The following is a 23,666-nucleotide window of genomic DNA, read 5'->3' as shown; positions in this document are numbered from 1 at the left end:
GATACCCTTATGGCTTAATTTCTCCCTTCAATTTTGTAGCTCATATGTCACCTTCTCAATGCGGCCTACTCTGACTGCTTCATTTTGAAATGCAAGTCTTCCTCCAGCATTACTGGACTATCTTACTCTGCTCAATTTCCTTTCCATAATCCTTATCACCTTCTCAAATACTCTATAAGAATCTAGTTACACATTTTAATACATTGTCTGTCTTCCTCTCTTGAATGTAAACACCAAGAGGTCAAGGAATTTTGTCTATTCTGTTTACTGATGCATCCCAAGTGCCTAGAATAAAACCTGACACATAGTAGGTGCTCACATTTGGTTGAATGAAAGATATTGATAGCGACAAGAGGCAGATAAATGCCTAGGTAGATAGGGGCGAGTCCCTGGTGAAATGCCACCTTCAAGCCAAAAACAGCCTGAAGGCTGAAAGACCAGGCTGCTGGTTCTGGATGAAGGATGTGATCCAGAGTGAGAACCTCTGTTCGTGTTTGCTCACCCTTTCCTCATGGTTTTTTCTGAATAATGCTTTTAAACCAATCAAATGTTGCCTTTTCCAATACTGCCTATGATCTGCCCCTCCCCCATCCTATGCCTATTAAAAACCCCAGACTCAGCCATACTGGGAGAGACAACCTGACTTAGGGTGATAGATGACCTGACTTAGGGTGAAAGACCACCTTTCTGTCCCTTCTCCATTGAGAGCTGTTTCATTGCTCAATATAATTCTCCGACCTCATCACCCTTCGATTGTCAGTGTGATGTCATTCTTCTGGGACGTGGGGCAAGAATTCAGGACCCACTGAATGCAGGTACTCAGAAGGCTGTTAATACTGTGGCCCTCTGCAACAAGAAGCAACACCAGGGCCAACCCCCGGCCCCGGAGCCATGGGCCAGAGTGGCGCAAGGAGCTAACTGGGCTGTTAACACACTACCATCAGTCAGGCTGCAGACAGTGGGACTAAAAGAGCTAATTACCACATTGTAACACCCCTTCTGAGGCTTCAGGGTTGTGGCCACCTCTGCCTAGGCCCCACTGCATTCCCCTTAGGGTGATATGACTGGTCCAGCCACAAGCTCTGCACGGAGCCTGCCACTGCACCAGTGCTTGAAATGGCCAGCCAGACCACACACTCGCTCGCTCACATACCCGCTTCCACTAGGGGCTGAGCACACAGTCGCAGCAGCCCCAGGATCCACACTGGACTGCAAGCTAAACGGCCCGGTGGGCCGACTAGACAGGGTGACTCCTGCAGGGGCCGAGAAAAATCCTGCATCAGTATCTTGGTATCTTCTTTTGATTATATTATATTAATTTAATATTAGTACTATATTCTTAAAATATACAAAAGAGAAATAAAATACCATGGAACACACAAAGCCTTTTTAAAGAGATCTCCATCTTATTCAGTATAGGGAAAAACAAGGACAACATTGCAAATTCTTGGTAAACATTATCAAGCAAATTCCACAAGACCAGCTTAAACTCTGGATCTTTATAATAATAATTTCCAATTAACATTCACACTTAATTCATCCACACTGCTGATGTGACATTCAACTTTGTTTATATCCTAGAGTTAGTCACACCAAAACACAAAAAAGATTAAGAAGCTTACCTAAGATCACATAACCAGTTTTGAGTAAGGCCTTTGAAATATCTTAAAGTTCCTTCTTGACAAGGGCTTTCAGGGCATTTCTAAATTAAGATTTTTCCCCTCAACTGAATGGTTTACTACATAGGATTTGCGATAATTCAAATTCTTTGATAATGCTTCAAATGGAAAATTACTAAAGGCTTACCTACATCAAACAAAAAACTTATAATTTATGGTGGCTATTGTAAAATTTATGATAAATCTCATGTGAAAATAGAATAAGGCATTTGCAATAGCTGCATCCAATTTCATGATAAAATTGTTAGCACGAATGAGGTGTTCTTTGTAAAACTTGAGACTTAAAGATTTCCGAAGTCTCTTTCAAGTACACAACTGCTGTCAGTACATGATTTTCCCCATCATACTTGCATGACTACTTTCCTTTGGCAATTATGCTTTATAATGAATATGTAAACCCAAGCCCTTTTAAATGGTGAAGTATGGCCAGCATTTGGTAGCTCAGTAAACACCTTAGCGCAAGATCCAACATTAGGCCCTTCAAGAATGTTCTATGACATGATGATAAAATGCCTCAATCCTATTCCCTGTAACAAGACTCACAGTATCAGAACAAGACTTCCTGCTGTCAAAGAACTTTCATAACAAAGAGCAGAGTAAATGCTCTTTTTCCATTTGGATAATTTGGACAAGTGTAACAGGCCAAAGAGAGTTGAAAAGAACAGTTTAAGCCTCAAAGACAGAATGAAAACAGCAATTATAGAAGGGATAGAGAAAATGATATTTATAAAAATTTATTCGACAAATATATACTGAGCATCCACTATCTGCTAGGCAATATTCTAAGTGACAGGGATTTGGGTAGGAATAAAAGAGTCAAAGTCCCTGTCCTGGTGGAGATTTTGGTCTGGTGGGGAAAGTAGTCAGTAAGCAGATACATAAACAAAAATGTAATATCAAGTGGTGGTAACTGGCTTAAAGAAAGAGAGCTTGGGTATGGGGTGGAGAGAGGTTGGTAGGAGAGTACAATTTTACATAGGTTGGTCAGGGAAGCATTTGAGCAGGAACCTGAATGAAGCAGGGGACTGAACCACAGGGAGATTTTGGGAAAAAGCATAACCCAAAAATGTAAAAGCCCTGAAACAGAAGCAAGCCTACCATGTTCCAAGGAACATCCAAGTGATGCAGCCAGAGCAGCATGAATGAGGCAGAGACTGGGAGAAGAAGAGATGAGAGAAACAGACAGGGAGGGGCCAGCTTCTAGACTGTAATAATAACAATAACACTCTCTAGAGCTTACTGTGTGCCAGTGCTGTTCCAGCTTTTACTTTTATTCACTCATTTAAACCTCCAGGCCGGGTGCAGTGGCTCAAGCCTGTAATCCCAGCACTTTGGGAGGCTGAGACGGGTGGATCACGAGGTCAGGAGATCGAGACCATCCTGGCTAGCATGGCGAAACCCCGTCTCTACTAAAAAATACAAAAAGAAAAAAAAACCTCTAACAACCCTTTAGGGTAGGAACTATTATCTATAAAATTTTTAACAATGAGGAAAGTAAAACAGGGAGAGGTTAAGAAATTTGTCTAGGATGATAAAGCTGGTACGGCAGTCCCCTCTTACCCATAGTTTCACTTTCTGCAATTTCCGTTACCCAAGGTTAACCCTAGTCTAAAAATATTAAATGGAAAATTCCAGAAACAAACAACTCATAAGTTTTAGACTGTGCACATTCTGAGTAGTGTGATGAAATTTTGCATTGTCCCTTCCATCCTGCCCGGATGTAAATCATCTCTCTGTCCAGCAGGTCCATGCTGTAGATGCTCCCTGCTTGTCAGTCACTCAGTAGCCATCTCAATTATCAGATCAGCTGTCATGGCATCTCATCACGCAGGCATTTTGTCATCTCCCATCATCACAAGAAGAAGAAGAAGGGTGAGTACAGTACAGTAAGATATTCTGAGAGAAAGAGATCACAATCATAAGCTATTTTGAGAGAGACCACATTCACATAACTTTTGCTATAATACATTGTTATAATTGTTCTATTTTGTTATTAGTTATTGTTTATCTCTTACTGTGCCTAATTGATAAAGTAAACTTTATCATAGGGATATATGTATAGGGAAAAAGAGTGTATGGTATGGTTCAGCACTATCCGCAGGTTCAGGTATCCACTGGGGGTCTTGAAACGTATCCCCCATGGATAAGGGGGAATTACTGTATGTACAGAGTGAACTCAGTCCTGCTCCGGTGACCATGCTCCTCAACACCACACCTTACTGTCTGTCTAAACCATACTCTGAGGATAATGGAAAGTCACTGAAGGATTTAAAGCAGGGAAGTGACATGATCTGCATTAAATAATGATAATGATAATTCTGGCTGCTGTGTGCAGAACAGACTGTAGAAGGGCAAGAGAGGATGATGCACAATGCTTCATGCCCAGGCCAACCACCAAGCATGGGAGCCATAACCTGGACATGACTCTCCTCCATCTCCATCCTACCTGTGCAGATAGAGCTACAGCTGATACAAATATCCACCTTAGTGCAAAAGGCTGTGACCCAATCTCACATTCTTCAGTTCAACAATGCTGAGTCGTGGGGGCAGGAGGGCACTCATCCACCTCTAAGCTCTCTCCAAGTCAAACACCATCCTGTAATTTCACTGTCTACCTCCACCATGCTCTTCTCCTCCCTCTCTTTATTCAAACAACTCCTGAAAGTCCAATTTTCCCCACACTCAACTTTAATCAGTCAAATATAAAGCTCTGATTCTCCATCACTTCGTAGCTCAGTGAAACCCTTAATGCAATATGTTTACTATACCACTGGTGTTCAGTCTACATAAAGCTTTATTTACCAACAAAGTTTGGCTCTGTGTCCCCACCCAAATCCTACCTCAAATTGTAATCCCCATGTGTCAAGGGAAGGACTTGTAATCCCCACATGTCGAGGGAGGGAGGTCATTGGATCATGGGAGTGGTTTCCTCCATGCTGTTCTTGTGATAGCTAGTGAGTTCTCATGAGATCTGACAGTTTTGTAAGGCAGTTTTCCCTGCTTTTGCTAGCTTCTCTCTCCTGCCACCTTGTGAAGAAGGTGCTTGCTTCGCCTTCACCTTCCGCCCTGATTGTAAGTTTCCTGAGGCCTCCCCAGCCATGTGGACTGTGAGTCAATTAAACCTCTTTCCTTTATAAATTATCCAGTCTCAGGGAAGTTCTTTATAGCAGTGTGGAATGGACTAATACACCAACAAAAGTATGTTTTCCTCTTCTATGTATATATCACACATTACAGGTGCAATGAGAATAACACATTACTTGATACTGATGTTGCCAGGCTGCCACTGCTAGGTAACAGCTGATTTGGGTTTAAATTCCATTTCTCCCATTCGCTGGATTTATGACCTTGGGCAAGTCTTGAAAACTGCATAGCCTCTGTTTTTTTTTTAATCTATAAAATGACAGTAATCATACTTCAGGTCAGAAAGCTGTGAGGAGTACACGAGTATAGTATGTGAACCTGGCATATATCAGGAGCTAAACATACGAGTTTTAAAAACCTATTTCGGGCCAGGCATGGTGGCTCACACCTGTAATCCCAGAACTTTGGGAGGCTGAGGCAGGTGGATCACTTGAGGTCAGGAGTTCAAGACCAGCCTGACCATGTAGATACATGGTGAAACCCTGTATCTACTAAAAATACAAAAAATTAGCTGGGCATGGTGGCAGGTGCCTATAATCCCAGCTACTTGGGAGGCTGAGGTGGGAAAATTGTTTGAATCTCCCTTGAACCCAGGAGGCGGAGGTTGCAGTGAGCTGAGATTGCGCCACTGCACTCCAGCATGGGCGACAGAGCAAGACTCTGTCTCAAAAAAAAAAAAAAGAAACCCTATTTATTCCTTCTTTTAAAGGGAGTTATGTTTTCATTTGAGTACTCAAAAGCACAATTCACCAACTTCATTTCCTTAGCTTTTACTTTTAAAATTTATTTTATTCTAATTTCTCATAAATATGCATAAATTAAAACAAAAGCATGCTCATTTACGTTTCTTGAAACTCTGCTTTCTTAATCCACAGATGCTGAAAGAACAAGCAGCACGGGTGAAGTCCTTACTGTACGGTGATTGTAAACTATGCCACTAAGAGCATAGCACAGTATCTCACACGTAGTATCTCAATGCTGCCTAGTTCTTGAATGGACGGTCACTCAAAGCTTAAAATTCTGTCAATGAGCTTCAGGCCTGGCTTGATAAGGAACCAGATGGAGATGCCCTCATCTCCCTACATAATGAAACCAGGATCTTGAATACAGTGTTCAACTTGAGAATCTCTACCTTGTCACCATGTGTGTAAAGAGTTACCAGGAATGATAATAGCAGTTTGATTACAGACCCTCCTTTCTTTCCTCTAATTATTTAAAACATACCATGCAGTCCAGGCACAGTGGCTCATGCCTGTAATCCCAGCACTTTGCGAGGCCAAGGCAGGCGGATCATGAGGTCAGGAGCTCAAGACCACCCTGGCCAACATGGTGAAACCTCGTCTCTACTAAAAATACAAAAATTAGCTGGGAGTGGTGGCAGGTGCCTGTAGTCCTAGCTACTCAGGAGGCTGAGGCAGGAGAATCACTTGAACCTGGGAGGCAGAGGTTGCAGTGAGCCAAGATGGTGCCACTGCACTCCAGCCTGGCAACAGAGCGAGATTCCATCTTAAACAAACAAACAAACAAAATGCATACATTAAGCTTGCACTCAAAGATAATCTCTTTTAATAGTAGGTGAAGTTTAGGAAACTCTAGAACCTGTAGGATGTTACTTTTACATTGCACCTAAGGCTGAAAATTCAAAGAAATATATAATCATTATGAAATATAATATTCAGTACAAAAGCATCCTTTGGTTAGGAGTAAATTATTCCTTTGATTTTAATGAGTTCATATAATATGGATGAGGAACTCTAACAGTTAACTTTATTTAAAGAAGGAAGTTACTCTTATTGAACTAAACCAAATACTTGTTGGAGCTCATCTAATCTCATCCTTAAAATATTAGTTAGAAGCATGTGGGAATGGCTGGGGGCAGTGGCTCATGCCTGTAATACCAGCACATTGGGAGGCCAAGATAGGAGGATTGCTTGATGCTATGAGTTAGAGACTAGCCTGGGCAACACAGCAAACCCTGTCTCTACAAACAATTTTTTACAATTAGCTGGGCATGGTGTCACACACCAGCAGTTCTAGCTACTCAGGATGCTGAGGCAGGAGGATTGCTTAAGCCCAGGAATTCCAGACTACAGTGAGCTATGATCATGCCACTGCACTCCAGCCTGGGCAACAGAGACCCTGTCTCTGAAAAAAAAAAAAAAAACACACACACACACACACACACACACACACAAAAAGCAGTGTGGCAATCCCCCAAAGAGCTAAAAAACAGAACTGCCATTCAACCCAGCAATTCCATTACTGGGTATATGCTCAAAACAATACAAATCATTCTATCATAATGGCACATGCCTGCGTATGTTCACTGCAGCACTATCCACAATAGCAAAGACATGGAATCAACCTAAATGCCCATCAATGACAAATGGGATAAAGAAAATGTAGTATATATACACCATGGGATACTATGCAGCCATAAAAAAGAAAGAGATCATGTATTTTGCAGGAGCATGGATGGAGCTGGAGGCCATTATTCTTAGCAAACTAACACAGGAACAGAAAACCAAATACTGCACGTTCTCACTTATAAGTGGGAGCTAAAAGATGAGAACTCATGGACACAAATAAAATTATTGGGTAGTAGGCTTAGTACCTGAGTGACAAAATAATCTGTGCAACAAACCCCTGTGAACAAGTTTACCTACATAACAAACCTGCATATGTACCCCTGAACCTAAAACAGAAGTAAAAAAAAAAAAAACAAAACAAAAAGAAGCAGGTGGGAGCAGTATTTCTGAAACATTCATTGCTCCTGATCCTAAAGAACAATGTTACGAAGTGACTGCTCCCTGTGGGTCCCTCCCCAAAACTGCTTTATCAGATCAGTTACCTTTCCAGAGATGACTGCTTATGTAAGTCTTTACTAAATCATCAACATACTTTTCACTAAACTGTGCTCAGTGAGGGCACTACAGGCATTCTAGTGAGTAATTCTTTGTGAGAGTCTATTCAATACATTGCAGAAACATTAGCATCCTTGGCTCTCAGGCACTAAATACCAGTTGCACCCTACATGGCAATAAAAATTAACATCACCACCCCTCTTGAGAATCACTGATTGGCATTTAATAGCCAAAAAGTAAAAAATTTCACTGTATAAAACCAACTTGTAAGGGATTAGGATAAAACTAAAATTTTGCCCTGGAGTTGTTTCAGTTTTTAAATAATTAAAGTAAATTTTCTGCTTGCAAATTTTAGAGGTCTATAGAAAACTGGGTCAGTTTGCCACAGTTGCCACAATATATAAAAACCATGGTTTTATTCTCAAGTTAAAGTTTTGTTCTAAGACTGTCATTCAATCAACAGTCTCTAGAATATGGATGTCTATGAATACTTGCCCATATGAAATTTACCTTAAAAGTAAATCTGTTTTCACGTCACACTCCCTGAGAGAAGAACTTTAAAATTTGTCAAAAACCATGATTATTCCAGGGACAGATAACCTGCCATGAAATCTAGTTAGACTCAACCTAAGGCAATTTTCCAAAGCATTTTCTTGTAGGTAGAACCTGTACTTAACATTACAGTAACATCACAATCCATTTAAAACAAGCAGGACCCTAAAAATTCACAATGAGGTGACTGTCTATTTATATGTAAAAGTTTTGCATGCTTTAATCTCAGCACTGATCTCTTATATCCAGTTATCAAGTGATAAATGTGCCGCATAGTTTGTTAATAACTGTCCCTCATCCAGCTGGGAGGGGACCACATTTAAGAGCTTTTCAAAGTGTAAGGCAGAGAAAACTGTAAATCCCAAACAGCTGGACAAGGAAATCAGGTGACAGTGGAATTCCTTCCACAGCACTTTCCAGTATCTTACCTCATATAATCCCAAAGGTTTTAAAATCCATCATTCAAATGAGACTTAGGGAGCAGCAAGAAGAAATATGGCATTCTCCTTAAAATCATACACCTGGCCAACCCATGTGGCAGTTTCATTCATAGAAGCAGCCAGAGCTGAACTGAGGTCAAGGCAGGTCTGGAGTTCTAAGGTGGCTTTGAAAGCTCTGCAGGTCCACTTCACGGATGCTCCTGCTTCTCTTCCTCTTCCCCCAAAGTTCTAGAAATGAAATACTAGATAGGATTCCGGCAGGTCTCTAGCAAGAGGCTCCTGTCCAGTACGAATGACAATAAAAGTCACTCCTGCCTTTCATCAAGACTTATCACTGTCCAGGCACCCTAAGTGAAAAAAAATGTATCACGTCCCTTCGGCCGAGGCAGTCGTGGCCACACCCCTGTAAAGGGTACAGGATGCAATCGCCCCATCCTCCCCTCAGCTTCCTTCCTTTGCTTTTCCATGGGAGAATTCCAAAGAATGAGTTATGTGTATACACACACACACACACACACACAGACTGGGCTGATGTCAGACAAGCTGACTGCAATCACAGAAAGGGGAGCTTGCTATTTGATTTACTCAGAATACAGTGGTCACTACCTGAGAACTCCAACTTACCATTACCATAAATCAGACATAGCATTCACTTAGGTTACTGAAATGGGCTTACAGTATTTTAACTAATCCAGAGTGAAATTTGTGGACTTGTGATTTCAAACTGTGAAAATGGACTAAAGATTTTTCAAATGTATTATAGCTTTAACGAAAATCCAAACATGCAGTTATCAATTCAGAAGTTATTTTCAAATCTGACTTTTAATGTGAAAATAGATACAATCATCAATCTAGCTAATGCTCTTGTCTTATACTGGAAAGAGTTGGGGTAGGGAAATCCCCAGTTCAGATCCATCATTCTTTAATGGAGAAAGGGGCTTTCTGAAGCTGTTAGCCCACCTGGGTCAGCAGTTGCAATTACAAAGTGCTGGTTTAATGTAATCAAAGGCTATAAGACCATCTCTCTCCAGCAAACCTCCAGGAAAACTAGACAAAATGGTCTTACATGTCAAGTACATTTGCTGTGAAAAGATGCAAACTAGATTTAAGCTGTACACTACATTTGATGGCTGCAATTACCTCTCTATTATTCCCTTAACCCAGACACAGTTTGCCCTGAAACTTCGAAGGGCCACAGAGCTTTGGGCTGATTCTGGAATTGGATGAGTGAACATAGCAAGCCAGGCACTCCAGGATCACCATCACCCTGTCCAGGCCTCTTCTGGACATGTAAACCCAGCCCAGTTTTAGAACAAATCACTATGACTTTCCAGCATCCTAGCAAACAACAATAATAGCAAGTATGTTCAGAATGGCAACTATGTGCCAGGGACACATAGGAGATACTTTTAAAATAGTATCAAATGAGTGCCACTGTGCTATAAGAATAAGGTCAGTAGTGTCATTAGGCCCATGTTACAGATGATAAAACTGAGGCTCACCGAGAACAAGTGATAACAGCCAGGATTTGAAGTCTCATCTGAAAGACACTTAAACCCGAGCTCTTTTAAGATACTCTGCCTTCCTCAAATAACACTCTTGAAAACACCAGCAACCTCACTAACTTAGGTGGCCAATGGATCCACAGTGGGCTCAGTCACCATTGGGAGATAAGAAAAATAAATCTAGGCCAGGAACCATGGCTCACGCCCACAATCCAAGCACTTTGGGAGGCCAAAGTAGGAGGGTCGCATGAGGCCAGGAGTTCAAGATCATGGTGAGACACCATCTCTACAAAAACTTTTTTTTAACCTAGCTCAGCATGGTGGAATGCACCTGTAGTCCCAGCTACTCAGGAGGCTGAGGTGGGAGAAGCGCTTGAGCCCAGGAGTTCGAGGCTACAGTGAGCTACGATCCTGCCAGTGCAAATCAGTCTGAGCAATAGAGTGAGATCCTGTCTCTAAAAAAGAAAAATAAAGGAGAAAAAGAAAGAATAAGAAATCCAGAAAGAATAAATATATTTCCTCTTTTTGGCATCAAAGTTGGCTATAGCCTATGTACAACAAATAGACTTCTTAACAACGTAAGCCTCTCTGTTTTTATCCCCAGGCAGGGATAGAGTATGTAATCTTGAGCTCTTGACTACTTTCTAGTTATGGCCCAACAGACTCTCCGTTGGGTAGAAGAGAGACTCACCCACACTGCTTATGGTGCAGCCGTTACTATCACTCACTCCCTGGTCTCTGAATCCCACCTGCTGCTCCTACCACTCTGGTCCTGCAAGCCATGATTCTTTGCCTTCCAAATACCATAACATTTGGTACATACAACACTTTACCTGCACTCTAGGTTCTGGATCACCCTTGTATTACCAATGCCTACATGTGACAATCTATTTTTCTATATGGAGAAAACCTACTTCCCCCCAGCATAAGACACTATCATAAATGGAATTAGATTTCCCGGCTAACCAAGAAAGAAACTAAAAGGCAGGGCAACAGTGGTTGATGAATGTTGGAGCTTCGATTTCAAGCCATCACACATGTATTCTTTCATTGGGATGGTAATTTTTTAAGCACAAGTAATTTAGCCAGTACTACTTTAAAATCATAGTAAATGATTATATTGAGAAGGTATATCCAGAGTATCATAAATTCACATATGCTTTCCTTTCTCCAAACCACACCCCGTTGTGGTGAAAGTCGAGCAAAACCAACAGCAACAAATAAAAAGGGGAAGCACATTAGTAACAACTTTTTATCAACAAAACACTCTTATGTTTTTACTTACTATGATATCATATGGTGCTAGGCACTGGAAGGTAGCTATGAACAAAATAAACATAGCCCTTGCCTTCACAGAGCTTATATTTTAGAGAGTAAAACATTAAATAAATATAAAATGAATTCTTTAATTACAATTATGACACACACTTACAAAGGAAAAAGAAATCATCCTCAGAGTATGGATGGGCCGTCAACACGATGTGGTCAGGAGAAAAAGAGAAAGCTCACTCAAGGCATTGGCATATGAACCACGCTCTGAAGGGATGAGGCTGGTGAAGGAGAATAGCATCTAGAAATTTCAAGAATTGATGTAAAGGAGAGAAAGGGGAGCTTAAGAATGAAGGAATGGAAATTATCCCCCAATCATCTTTCCCATTTCCATCAGATCTCCTACTGCAAGCCCAACTGATTATTACAGTTTCCAACATTCAAAGCTACTGATCTAGCAAGGATGTCCATGGGTAGAAATGTGATTTATGGATGCTGAATGGATTAATTATACACAATTAAAGACATCATTTAACTAAAGTAGCTCATTTTCCAAAGCTTGCAGAATATTTATTGAGAGTAAAGCAGGGAAGAGCAAAGACATAGTCCTTAGATTACAACACAAATTGGCAATGGAAAAATTCAGCAGTGCCTCCTCCACCTATCTTTATGCTGGTACAAAAACACAAACTAGAATCAAGGTTAGCACATCAGGAAGGAACAACCTTTTTCCTGAAAATCCCATTATGAATTTCCTTTGTGTTTTGCATTTTGCGTGCCTCTGAGGCTGACATCACTCATATACATTACTGCAGCCTCACAGCACGTGTCTGCCTAGCTCCTTAATTTTTATTGGAGACTTCTTCTTCCAACCCTGTGTTCCTAAAGCAGCCAGAGGAATGCTTGTCCCGTTGTCACTCTATTTTCAGATTCCCAAAATCTTTCAATGGGAATACACATCATTCTGTGTATAAATCAGAGAGCTTTTTGAAAATATGTACAGAAGTGAGGTAGCTGCTAAAATATCAAGGGTAGGATCTCAAATCTAAACCCAAGTTGATATATGTGTACAAAATACATGTATTTTCAAATCTGGCTTAGAAAGTAGGCCATTAAATTCACTAAAAACGATCATGACTATTATTTGTTATGTTATAATAACTGAATACATGCTAGGCCCTATAAATGTGTACACACACTCACTTAATCCTCAGAGTAACCAGAGTAACAATCCCTATGTCATAAATTAAGAAAACTAGGGGATAGACTGAATGACTTGTTCACAGAAGATCACATAGCTAGAAACTAGCTGGATTTCAAATCTTGGGTCTGTATGACATCAAAGCTTACCCATACTTTTGCCACTCTTCTACAGCTTCCCCCCAACAATAACTACCTACCATTCACTGAATGTCAAGAATTACGCTCAGTAATTAAGAATCATCCACTGAAAGAATTCTCACAGTAATTCTGAGAAGTGTCCTCAGCCCCTAGATGAGGAAACGGAGCTCAGAGAATTCCAATAACTTGACCAAAAGAACACCACAGCAAGGCTGAAAGGTGCAGAGGGAGATTTCCCAGAACCCTGCACAATTTCAGGAGAAATCTATGTGGTACGATGAGTTTAGTAAAAGTAATTAAGGACTTGTTTTCTCAGGGTTGTTCAGTTTTATCTGGCAAATTATCAATATGTTTTGGAAGAGAAGAAAATACCCAAAGGACTGATTTCCTCATCTTAGGCGGACAAGGAAATCCCTCTAGGAATGTTCATTTAAGCCAAAATATCAGCATTGTGATCCATTACTTCCATACACAAAAATAAATGACCCTCAGTTATCTATGTTTAACAGATCAATACCCACAAGCAGATGTAATGTGCCAAAAACTCTGAAAGCTATACACCAATTAGAATAAATGTAGTTCTTTTCCCTTCACCTACTTCTACCACAGAATTAAAGACCCAGCTATAGTAGTATCTGCTTTATTTGACTGGCATATGTCTTGAAGCTCTTAGGATGTAATATTTTTCCTCATGGGAGAATTTCATATTAATATCTATGAGTATCATATTTTTCCTTAATGGTGAACTTCGTGTTAACATTGCATTAACTCCATATTAATGGAAACACGTATGTTTCCAAGTGAAATATTAAGGGGTTTAAATGCAACCCCTCTTCTCTAATTCAATTTATAACTCTTTAAATGCACAGTTAATGGGTTCTTCAGCTATGTTATTTTTCATTCCAAATTAAATTATATTATTATAAACCAGGGAGAATTTAAGAATAAGTTTTAAGCATGCAAAAATCTTCAATTAAGATGAAACTACTTAGTAGAGAAGGATGTAAAATTACTTTACCTGTATATTTATGTTGTTTCTGTCTGTAAAATGGGAACATTACCCTTTTCCAATAATGCTTTGCATATAGCAGTGAACACAATAATATACCCTGGAGATGCTCTCCTGAAATAACACATTCAGAGACTCTAACAGATTCACATTAGTGAACAAAATTGGCATTTATACTTTACCATCATAGTGTATGATTCAGAATTAAACATATCACACAGATTCCCACATGCTGAAAGAGTTCTTAAATTTTACTGTGTCTTAGAATCATCTGGGACTCATGTTTAAAATTCAGACTCCATAGAGCAAACCACAGAAATTGTGATTCAGTAGGTATAGGATGGGTCTTAGGAGTCTGCATTTTTTAATTTTTAATTTTTGTGGGTACATGGTAGGTGCATATATTTACATGGTACATGAGATATTTTGATACATGCATACAATGCATAATAATCACATCAGGGTAAATGGGGTATTCATCACCTCAAGCATTTATCCTTTCTTTGTGTTAAAAATAATTCAGTTATACTCTTAGTTACTTTTAAATGTACAATAAATTATTGTTGACTGTTGTCACCCTGCTGTGCTATCAAATGCTAGATCTTATTCATTCTATCTAACCATATTTTTGTACACATAAACTATCTGCACTTCCCCCGCAACCCACTACCCTTCCCAGCCTCTGGGAACCGTCATTCTATTCTCTGTCTTCATGAGTTCAATTGTTTTCATTTTTAGCTCCCGCAAATAAGTGACAACATGTGAAGTGTGTCTTTCTGCCTCTGGTTTATTTCAGTTAACATAATGACCTCCAGTTTCATCCATGTTGTCACAAATGACAGGATCTCATTCTTTTTCATGGCCGAATAGTACTCCATTGTGTGTGTGTGTGTGTGTGTGTGTGTGTGAATATATGTGTGTGTGTACATGATACATATATATATACATCACATTTTCTTTTTCCATTCATCTGTTGATATAAACATAGGTTGCTTCCAAATCTTGGCTATTGTAAACAGTGCTGCAGCAAACAGTGCAGATATCTCTTTGACATACTTATTTCCTTTTTTTTGCATATATACCTAGCAGTGTAATTGCTGGATCATATGTTAGTTCAATGTTCACTTTTTAGGAACCTCCAAACTGTTTTCCATGGTGGTTGCACTAGTGTACATTCCTGCCAAGGTGTACAAGGGTTCCCATTTCTTCATATCTTCGCCAGCATTTTAAAAGCCATTTTAACTGGGGTGAGACGATATCTCATTGTAGTTTTGATGTGTATTTCTCTGCTGCTAGATATATTGGAAGTTCATTGTATGTTCTTTTCTCCTGCTGCTTTTAGCATCCTTTCTTTATCCTTGACCTTTGAAAGTTCCACTATTAAATGTCTTGAGGTAGTCTTGTTTTAGTTAAATCTACTTGGTGTTCTATAACCTTCTTGTATTTGAATACTGATATCTTTCTCTAGTTTTGGGAGGTTTTCTGTTATTATCCTTTTGAATAAACTTTCTACCACTATCTCTCTCTACCTCCTGAATAAGGCCAGTAACTTAGATTTGCCCTTTTGAGGCTGTTTTCTAGATCTTGTAGGCCTGCTTCATTCTTTTTTACTCTTTTTTGTCTCCTCTGACTGTGTATTTTCAAATAGCCTGTCTTCAAGCTAATTCTTTCTTCTGCTTGATCAATTCTGCTGCTAAGAGTTTCCGAGGCATTCTTCAGTATGTCAGTTGCATTTCCAACTCCAGAGTTTCTGCTTGACTCTTTTTAGTTATTTCAAGCTCTTTGTTTAACTTACCTGATAGGATTCAAAATTCCTTCTCTTTGTTTACTTGAATTTCTTTTAGTTTCCTCAAAACAGTCACTTTGAATTCTCTGTCTGACTGATCACAAATCTCTGCCTCTCCAGGATTGGTCACTGGTGTCTTATTTAGTTCTTTTTGTGAGGTCATATTTTCCTGGGTGGTCTTGATGCTTGTGAATGTTCTTCAGGGTCTGGGCATTGAAGAGTTAGGTATTTATTGTAGTCTTTGAGTCTGGGCTTGTTTGTACCTGTCTTTCTTTGAAGGTATTCCAGATATTTAAGTGACTTGGGTGTTGTGATCTTAAGTTTTTGGTCACTGCAGCCACATCTTCATTACAGGGCATACCAAGCCTAGTAACAGTGTGACTCTTGCAGACTCCTATAGGTACCACCTTGGTAGTCTTGGATAAGATCTAGAAGAATTCCGTGGATTACCTGGTAGAAACTCTTGTTCTCTTCCCTTACTCCTCCTAAACAAATGGAGTCTCTCTCTCTCTCTCTCTCTCTCCCTCTCTCTCTCTCTCTCTGTGTGTGTGTGTGTGTCTCTGATGAGCTCTCTGAACTTAAGAGAGGAATGACACACAGACTCCTGTTATCACTACCACTGGGACTGCACTGGGTCAGACCTGAAGCCAGCACAGCACTGGGTCTCATCCAAGGCACATGTTAACCACTGCCTGGCTACCACCTCTGTTCACTCAAGGGCCTAGGGCTCTACAATAAGCACAAAACAAAGCCAGCCAAGCTTGTGTATTTTCCTTCAGGGTGGCAAAATCCCCCCAGTCCTGGGCAGGCCTAAAGATGCCATCTAGAAACCAGGGCCTAGAGTAGGAAACCTTAGGAATCTACTTGATGTTCCATTCCACTGCAGCTGAGCTGGCACCCAAGCCACAAGACAAAGTCCTTTCACTCTGCCCTCATCTTTCCACAAACAGAGGCATTTCTCCCTATGGCCACTACTGCCCTAGGTCCATGGTAAGCACTGCCTGGCTACTGCTGATATTCAGTCAAGGCTTACAAAGCTCTTCAGTCAGCTTGCAGTGAATGATGCCAGGCCTGGAACTCTTCCTTTAGAGCAGTGGGCTCCCCTCTAGCCCAGGGTAGGTCCAGAAATGCCATCTAAAAGCCAAGACCTAGAACTGAGGACACCAGTGAGTACTGTCCTCACCCATTGTGGTCAAGCTTGTACCTAAGCAGTAAGACAAAGTCCCCTTACTCTTCCCTCTCCTTTTCTCAAGCAGAAGGAGTCCCTCCTCTTAGCTGCCACAGCTGGGAATCTGCTGGGTCATACCTGAAGCCAGCATGACTTTGAGTCTCACCAAGGCCCATGGTGAGTACTACCTGGGTACTGCTGCTGATTATTTAGGGCCCAAGGGCTCTTTAGTCAGCAGGTGATGAATCCTGACAGGTCTGAGTCCTTCCCTTCAAGGAAGTGAGTTCCTTTCTGGCCCAGGGTGTGTCTAAAATGTCATCCAGGAGCTAGGGCCTGGAAGGGAGGCCTCAAGACTCTGTCTGGTGTTCTATCCTACTATGGCTGAGCTGGTATCCAACTTGCAAGACAAAGTCCTCTTTCTTCTTTCCTCTCTTCTCCTCAAGTGGAATGCAGGGGTCTCTTTTGGAACCATGAGCTGTGCTTCCTGGGGGTGGGAGAGGGATGGCACAAGCACTCCCCTGGCTACCCCAGCTGGTATCTCACTAGGTCACATGCCCCCAAAGTCTACTGGCTCCACGCCCAGCACAGCACCAGGACTTGCCCAGTAACTGCAGTCCTTGTGGCCTAGACTGCCTTTAATGTTTATTTATGACCCCAGAGCGATTTAACCCATGGTGGTGAGACTTGCTGGGATTCAGGTTCTGACTGCTAGAATGAGTGATTCCCCTCTGGCTAGGGCTGGTCTAAATGCTCCCTCTGTGGGTGCCAGCTAGGTTCTGCCTAGTGCTGCTTTCTGCTGTGACAATGCAGCACTGCATTTCAATGCAAAGTCCCACAATGCTGCATTCTCCCCCCGCCAAGCACATAGATTCTCTCTCTGTGCCACTCGCTGCTGCTAGAGGATGGGAGGATGTGGTGTCGGCAATGAAAAACTCTCTCTCCTACCCTCTTCAGTGCCTCTTTCAGTGATATGAAATTAAAACCAGATACTGTGATTGCTCACCCAATTTTTGCTTCTTATGAAGGTGTTTTTTCGTGTGTGGAGAGTCATCCAATTTGGTGTTACTGTGGTGAGGACAATCAGTGGAGGCTTCTATTCCACCATCTTGCTCTGCCCCCTAAAGTCTGCATTTTTAAACAGTTACCTCAGCTAATTCTGACACAAGTACTCTTTGAATCACATTTCCAAGAAACAATGGTGTAGAGTCTTAAAATCCAATAGACCATGTATTAATGTACACATATAGGTACATGTCATTTTTGATTTTGCATATTCATTTTATTAAACTCAAAAACAGACATACATCTGTACCTGTACTGTGTCTCTTACCTTAACAGCTCACAATTATTATGTTCAATCTACTTTTAAATAAAGAATAAAAGACCATAGTAAAAGGACAAGCAAGGACAGGAATAATGAAGACAGAAAGGGGCACTAACATGGGAACAAAGTTTTAGGTTCTATTTAAGCTAAGAACAGTGCTCCACAAAATATGGACCACAGGCAAGTGCTGGTCTACGAATTGGTTGTTAATAATCTGAGATAGGTCTAGAAACTGACTGGAAGCTCTTAGAAACTTTTACAGAAATTTGTCAGAGTAATTTTATGTCTATTCAATCTAATGATAAAACTTGGGGCTCATATTTTGTAGATCGTATATTTTATTCCATTTCTTTTTCTACTAGCTTATTTTTACTCTATTTTACCTAAAAGATCAATGTCTATGATGGGTCCACAGGTAGTCAGTGAAGCACTGGTGAACTCTACAGAGAATAACTGGCCTTCTTGGTTAGTCCAATGAGCCTCTCCTAACCCAGGATTTTAACACAAAAGTGAATATCCTCAGTTTCTCATAATTACTTACTGTGAATCTGTCAGCAATGAATGATCTCTGTTTTCTGTGAATCTACCAACCTCTTTTTAGCTTGTATCCCCTTTTAGAATAACATTTTAGTAACATTTCTTAAAAGTTTACTTTCAACAGTGTAAAGCAGTACTTTTTCACTTTTATTTTTCTTTTAATTTTCAAAGAGACCCTCGAGTCTTAACATTTGAGGATTCAGTGACGAATGCTATGATTGTATTAATATCTGTACCCTATCTATGTATTTTTGCTAACATGAAACTATGGTCTCAGGCTATTCTCAAAAAGCAGGTCCTTTTAACTGCTTTGCTCATCTTAATGCCAGCTCTCTATCAACTATCTAATGATTTTCTTGATATGTGGCAATGATAACAGTAATAAGAAGCACAAAGTATCAGTAAATTATTCTAGTCATAAATACATGGGACATGGATCTCATTTTGTGGTTTCCCTGCCTCCTAGTAAACTTTGAATCCTAATTTTCTCCGTTGTTGAAGACCTGCATTGTAAACAGTATTAAAGTTAAATGTTAGATATATTCTTTACGGTTTCTGCTTCCTGGTTGATATATCCTTTGGTGGTCCCCTACAGTTTCTACTTTTGGTATACAAGTGTTGCCAAGAATAACATTTTCCCTTTCCAAGTTAAACATGGTGTTTATAAAAGGTGTAGGATGGAGAACCTGGAAGTATGAATCTGTGCATACAATGGGTAAAGTCACAATAATAGCAACCACTTTCCCAGCTGCCAAGATCTCTAGCCAGGAAGAATAAAAACGAGGATTTTTTCCTCCCTACATAATTGTGTCCCCCTTTTAGAAGAGTTAGGAAGTCAACCATTAAGTGTCCAAATTTGCTTTCTGATGCTTACTAAATTTCTGATGCACACTAAATTTGTTCATTATATTTGCTTAACATTTTTTTAGAAACCCAATTTAAGCTATTTTCTCATGTAATCAGTTAACTATATGGCTAAGAACTCTCTGACAGCTTGTAGGCTGTCCAGGACAGCTTTGGTTCTGTGGCCAAAAATGGACACCTTTTTAGTTGTGTGAGGTTGGCCAAGTGATTTAACTTCCTAAACTTTAGTTTTCACATCTGTACAATTGGGATAACGAGGCACAGCCAGTACAATTTTGAGAGGATTGTGAAACTACATAAAGTCAGCAGCATAGGGCCTAGTGCAGAGTCCATGCTTGCTGCAGTAAAAGCTCAGATATGAGTGTTGTTATTTTTAACAAGGAAGACTCTAAATCACTGAAATAAAATCTAGCGAAGTTCTTGGAATTTTCTCACTCTGACAAGTACACTAAATAGATAAAGGATAGTCCACCAGGAAGGCATCTGGCTAGATGAACTGACCTCTGGTGTCTCCTTGATCTAGGTTATCTGACATGCCCAAACCATGCTCAAATTCAGTACTTTGATTGTAATTCAAGCAACATCTTTGGAGAAAAAGAATCGCCTGTTTTCAATTAACCAAAGGAATTATAATTATGTTAATTTCTTTTAGTGTACTACATACATTTGTTTCAGCAATCACTTTGGGAAAGGTTAAGTGGAGCAAATATAACTAAAATCACAGGACATCTTTGTAAAAGTAGATGGCGTTCATCCAAAATGCCCTTCCTGGAACAAACTGTAACAACTTGATTCACTCCCGCCCTTCCCTACCAAGCTATATTTAAAGGCCCGTAAGCATTTCCATCATAAACTGCTGTCATCAGGATTTGTAATTTTACCTTCTAACCTATTTCAGAGTTTATATATAAACATCTCAAACTTAAAAAAAGCTATTGTTTTTAAAATTTAACAACTTCCTTCAGTAAAGGATAAGTGTACAAGGGGAAACAAACAAAAAAGTAATGATTATACGTGAAAAAAAATTATCTGCCATGGCTTGATAAGCAAAAAAGGTGCATGCCCAAGAAATATGTGCCACCAAAGATTATGTAAATTCAATGGTGAATAATATGTCATGATTCATAATAATCAGAAGCTAAATAACTGTCCAGAAATTAATGAAAAGGTAAATTATGGTACAGTCATATTATAGGGTATTATGTAGCCATCCCATGACATTCTCAAATAATTTTTAATAACATGGAAAACATTCATGAGATAATAAGTGGAAAAACATACTGCAAAATTATATGTTCAATATGAATTTAACTGGATTATAAAATAAATATATATACAATCTATATTTAAAGTTGTAAAAGAAATATGCCAAAATGTTCATAGTAGTTATAGCTTGGCAGGAAAACCTAAGTTCTTTAAGCTCGTCCATAATTTCCAAGTGGCCTACAATGAACTTGCATTACTTTACTAATCAGAAAAGAAAGGTTTCAATGTGGCTTAGTGTCACAGACAAATACAGAAACAGTAATACAGGAAAAAAATGAAGGTTGGCATCTCTCTCCTATCTTTCTACATCCTTTGCATTACCCTTGCAAATCTATCTTTAATTATCAACTATTTTGACATTTGAAAAACTTATTTGTACTGTGGATTTATGAAATACTCATTCAAAAAGAAGTTTTCATTTACCAAGCAGTTTCCCCAAAAACTGACCTTGTAGCTATCCACAAAGTATTATCAACAACTCATGTCTAAAGATTCTAAAAAATACAAGTATCATCCACCATGAGGTCACCTCTAGGGGATAAAGCATAGATGTGGGATACATTCAGTAAGGGAAGAGTGAAAAAAAGAAAAAGAAAAAAGAAAAAAGAAGCAAATACGGCACATGAAAACTAGTTTTGGCTGGGCGTGGTGGCTCACACCTGTAATGCCAGCACTTTGGGAGGTCGAGGTGGGCAGATCACGAGGTCAAGAGTTCGAGACCAGCTTGGCCAACATGGTGAAACTCCGTCTCTACTAAAAAATACAAAAATTAGCCAGTCGTGGTGGTGGGCGCCTGTAATCCCAGCTACTCGGGAGGCTGAGGCAGAATTGCTGGAACCCGGGAGGCAGAGGTTGCAGTGAGCTAAGATCGTGCCCTTGTACTCTAGCCTGTGCAACAGAGTAAGACTCAGCCTCAAAAAAAAAAAAAAGAAAAGAAAAGAAAAGAAAAAGAAAACGAGTTTCAATCTGTTGAGCTGTTGTATTCTAAACTTAAAGTATTTAGCAGTTACCAACTTAAAGAGAACTGTCCCAAATGGAACTATGACATCAATTTAAATCAAACACAAATATTAAAAGAATTCAGAGTCCCAGTCTATCTTAGGGCCTCTCTAACTCTGACTGGAAACAGACACAGACACACAGACAGACACACACAGAAATCACACTGCAATCAATCATTGGGAGCAGTCATGATCACAGATATTTCCAGTTTCTCTATAAACTTTAATAGATTCTACTTTTACTTTTTCATTGATATAATAGTTTTTGCCAGTTTGTGAAGTATTTTTTAAATTTCACAGCTTGTTACCAACAGGTTTTGAAAGAAAAGGAAGTGGTAACCTTTCTCAAAACATCAGGACGGGTAAAAGACTGGCACAGGGTATACTTGAGAATCAAAATTGATTATTAGTGGGAACACAACAGTGGAAAAAGATGTGGATACTGGTGTCATGCAATGGCTAGGAAAAATGAATCAAACATGAGAGGCGGGAAAATGTCTACAGAGAAACATCATCTATTTCAATTCTTCTAATGGAGATTGTCCAGAATAAAGTGAACTAGCCTCTACTTATTACTTTATTACAGTTATGCAGATATTATAAATGACACTTGTTCTATGTCACCAATGCCACACATTTTTCCAAGGCTGATGAACATGTTCTTAAAGCTTATATGTCTACTATTCAAAGTACTTTCACTTGTGCCTTCTCATGCCAGTTAGGAAAATCTGGTCCATTTGGATACACTGTCAGGTGCAATTCCCTCTATTAGTCTAAGTTCCTTCAGGATCAGAATCATATTTCATTAATCTCCACATTCCTAACAAGTACCTAATGGTGGGAAGGGCACAATACGTGTTTTTGATTAAAAGAATAACACATTCTGAATCTTAGCTTTTATTTCCTTCAAACTTTGCCCCAAACACCAGAAGGGTGACGTACTTCATAACTTATTGGCCTCCAAATTTGTGTATTTAAGAGCAACTATTTAAACAACAATTGAAGAGATACTAAGAATGTAACAGACAAAAAGCCACATCAAAAATAATCTCATACTGAGAAGTAAAAAACAAGAATCCAACAACAAAACATAAATTAAAATAGATTTTCAGATGGGCACACTGGCTCACGCCTGTAATCCCAGCACTTTGGGAGGCCGAGGCGGATGAATCACAAGGTCAGGAGTTTGAGACCAGCCTGGCCAACATGATGAAATCCCATCTCTACTAAAAATACAAAAATTAGCTGGGTGCAGTGGTGTGTACCTGTAATCCCAGCTACTCAGGAGGCTGAGGCAGGTATCAATTGCTTAAACCTGGGAGGCAGCCACTGCAGTGAGCCAGCATCACGTCACACCACCACACTCCAGCCTGGGCAACAGAGCAAGACTCTGTCATTAAAAAAACAAAACAAACCAAATAAAACAAAACAAAAAAAAGGCCAGGCGCAGTGGCTCATGCCTGTGATCCCAGCACTTTGAGAGGCTGAGGCAGGAGGATCAACCTGAGGTTAGGAGTTCGAGACCAGCCTGACCAATATGAAACCCCATCTCTACTAAAAATACAAAAACTAGCCAGATGTGGTGGCATGCACCTGTAATCCTAGCTACTCAAGAGGCTGAGACAGGAGAATCTCTCAAACCCGGGAGGCGGAGGTTGCAGTGAGCCAAGATCATGCCATTGCACTCCAGCCTAGGCAACAACAGCAAAACTCCATCTCAAAAAAAAAAAAAATTAATACATAAAAGTAAATGAATGAATTAATTAAAATGGTTTTTCATTCCTTGGGTTAAAAATATAGAGTTACAAACTCTATAAAAATTACTGTTTGATCATACTCAAATTTCATAAACATGCCAGGGGAGTTTTAATAACATTAATTCCTAAATCAAAGGGAAACCAGGTTGGCCAAAGCTAT

General features: G+C 39.8%; 1 protein-coding gene across 2 annotated transcripts in view; it reads right to left on the bottom strand.

The window, feature by feature from the left end:
• HECW2 (HECT, C2 and WW domain containing E3 ubiquitin protein ligase 2) overlaps window positions 1-23,666 on the bottom strand; it is a 238,926-nt gene that overhangs the window by 159,635 nt on the left and 55,625 nt on the right. Inside the window, exon 1 of one of the 2 annotated variants that reach the window (XM_010381608.2) lies at window positions 8,668-8,999. The exons of the other annotated variant lie outside the window; for it this stretch is intronic. The gene's annotated coding sequence lies outside the window, so the exon portion shown is untranslated. Of the gene's footprint in view, window positions 1-8,667; window positions 9,000-23,666 lie in introns of those variants that run through there. 2 annotated transcript variants of the gene reach the window in all.

This window comes from Rhinopithecus roxellana, chromosome 14 (genome assembly GCF_007565055.1).
Source record: "Rhinopithecus roxellana isolate Shanxi Qingling chromosome 14, ASM756505v1, whole genome shotgun sequence".
NCBI lineage: Eukaryota > Metazoa > Chordata > Mammalia > Primates > Cercopithecidae > Rhinopithecus > Rhinopithecus roxellana.
Note: the sequence above shows the minus strand (reverse complement) of the source record. Positions and strands in the feature narration are given on the sequence as shown.